Source organism: Glycine max, chromosome 16 (genome assembly GCF_000004515.6).
Source record: "Glycine max cultivar Williams 82 chromosome 16, Glycine_max_v4.0, whole genome shotgun sequence".
In the NCBI taxonomy this organism is placed as follows: Eukaryota; Viridiplantae; Streptophyta; class Magnoliopsida; order Fabales; family Fabaceae; genus Glycine; species Glycine max.
Window position 1 is genome coordinate 15058832 of NC_038252.2, and position 2881 is coordinate 15061712.

A 2881-nucleotide genomic window follows, 5' to 3' on the forward strand; every position below is an offset into this window, starting at 1 on the left:
GAACCTATAGGACAATATCTAGGGGTCTCTAATAACTACTTCCCAACAATTTATAACTCACACGGCCATTCTCTAGAGGTATCATCACTCAAGATAATAATATTGTGGCGGTATGGAATACCAGCGACAACACATTATAAAGAGAGAAAGCTCTAGACGAGGTTTCACTATTATCAAGCAAGTCGGAGACCTAGCATGATGATAGATTCACCTCCACTCCTTAAATTCCCATGAACCCGGGTATAAGGCCCTTTTTTACTCAAACCCGTGGGTGCTTAGAATGCAGTGTAAAGAATGCGAAATAGACAACAGTTATTTACATTTTACACAGTTCAACAAAAGCACACACAAGGTTTCACAAATCCACAATTCCTTAAAATAGGCCTAAATCACAAAAGTAGTCCCAGTAGAGTCGCCAACTGTCGCAACATGCCCCTTCGCGGGCGAGCGAGGGTGAGGCTCACGGGTGCGCTTTCCAAAGGAGGAAAGATGCGCGGAGTCGCCACCAACGTTTATTTGTGGAAAACGTCGGAAAAACCGAAGGAAACCGGTCAAAAATGAAAATTCTAAGTTCGGGAGTTATATTTACGCTTGAGGAAGGTATTAGCACCTCTCACGTTTGTCTCAAAGGACAACAGCCTATTTTTTAGATTTGTGGAAATTGTGTTACCTTAACTTTTATTTCTTTTTATTTTTTGAGGTCGACAAAAGCGGGGCTTTTGCTCCTACGTACCCTCCTTTGGAGAGGAAATCAGACCTACATAGTTCTTTCTTAAGCGTGAATCAAGCGATTCCTTTTACTTGAGAGGTGATTGTTTTAAGGCGTTGGACCTTAAAAATGATCCATTTTACTTGGTAAGAAACTTGAAATGATAAATTTTCAAAACCCTATTTTTGTGGACGAGCTTGACTAGGCGAGTTGATTTTAGCCTTAGTTTCACTTTAGTTATTAGTCAATTCAATTAAGAATGAGAAATCCCAAAGAGCAAACGTCCGATATGTTTTTTCGCTTTATTTTACTAAAACGCATTTTTTGATTATTATATTATTATTTTACCTCTTTTTTTATTTCCAACGTGGTTACGGCACGACTGAACGGTCGAAATTCTTTTTAACCGAAATTAACGGATGATACAATTCAAACGATCGGTGGAAATTTATTTTATTTTTAGAATAGGCGAGAAATGACTTAAATAAATGGCTTAAGCACGTCAAAAGGCGATATAAAAAACTAATGAAAACGAGAATAAAAATACATGAAACAAAATGTGGACCACCACGGGTACATAGAATGAATTGAAAAGCTCGATTTGAAGTACTTACCCGTTGAAGACTGAAGAAAACGAAGAACGAACGATGAATATTTGAAGAACGATCGAGAATCTTCGCGTAATCACTCATGGAAACGTTACGGAAGTGCCTCGGCTTGGATTTTTTTCACGGAAATAATTTTCCTCAGCAATTTCGAGAGAATGAGAAGTGCCAAGAAGGCTGAACCCTTTTCTTCTTCACTCCTCCCCCTATTTATAGCAAAATAGGGGAGGAGCTTGCCACCCAGCACGCCCAGGCGAGCAAGGTTGTTTCCTCCAGAAACAACAGCCTTCTGGAGGAAGGATCTGGAAGGCCCAAGTGGGCCAGATTGCTATTTGTACCCCCCCCCCCTTTTACTAAATGCACCCCCTTCTATTTTTTTGGTAATTCTTTTTTCGTAACGTCACGAAACTTTATGAATTTCGTAACGATACTTATTTTCCTTCCGCAAGGTTACGAATCCTTACGGATTATGTATTTACTCTTTTTTAGCTTTCGAAGAAGTTACGGAAACTCACGGATTGCGCAAAAACACCTCTTTTCAATTTCCGCCACATCACGGAATTTCACGGATCGCGCTAGCCTGCTTCCTTTTGATTCCTGACACGTCTCGGGACTTCATTTATTGTGCAACAAAGGACGCCAAGTATCTCAAAGCGGCTAACCAAAGGTTGCATGTCATCAAGTAATAATCCCCGGACGAAATTAGGGTATGACACAATCCCAAAGGAAGAACCACTTTAAAAATGGGTTTTCTCTTTACCGGCGGTTATTTACCTCGCCGAAAATTTATTTGGTCCGAAGATCTCCTGTCCTCTTTCTTGCTTTCCATTATTGATCGGGAATTATTCAGTTTTCCTCCGATCTTTTCCTTTTTACTTTCTTCCGATCTTCGACCGGGAATCCTTCTTTTCCTTTTCTTTTCTTTCTTTTCATTTTTTCCTTTCTGATCTTTGTTTAGGAATACGGGTTTTAGCATTCGTTATTCGCTCTACCTTAAGGAGATTCTGATGTCCTTTTCTTTGGGGAAAAGATGAGGATTCTTTTCATGGGCCAAGGTTCAAAGTAGCCTAAGGTTGTGTCTCAACATGGTCTTTTCATCGTGCGAGCCCGATCTTGATATCTGGGGCAAAACAAATTCGTGTGTCAAGGTGTCGGTCCCGGGTTGAATTTCCATATCATTTCCACGAGGTACATGTAACAATGCTGATTTGGGAACAACATGCAAAATTAGTTATGGCTACAGTTAGGTGGGTACTCAAGCATCCAGTTTATGGCATTGTGATACTACTAAGGCTTGGGATTTACACAAGTAGACCCAATATTTCCAAATTATGTTCTTTCGTCGGTTCAATGAATCCATCCATTCTTATCTCGGTTATTCTGGAAAATGAACTCTTAGTGTCAGTCTCTTGTTTCCAAAAGATATGTTTGCTCTCTACGAATGATTTATGCTTCCTATGACCATAACATGCCGACCTTCGAGGTCTTTCTTTCTTTTTCTTTTTGTTTCATTTTTTATGTTTGCAAAAACTATACATCCATCGTTATCAATGAGAAAAGCTTTTCT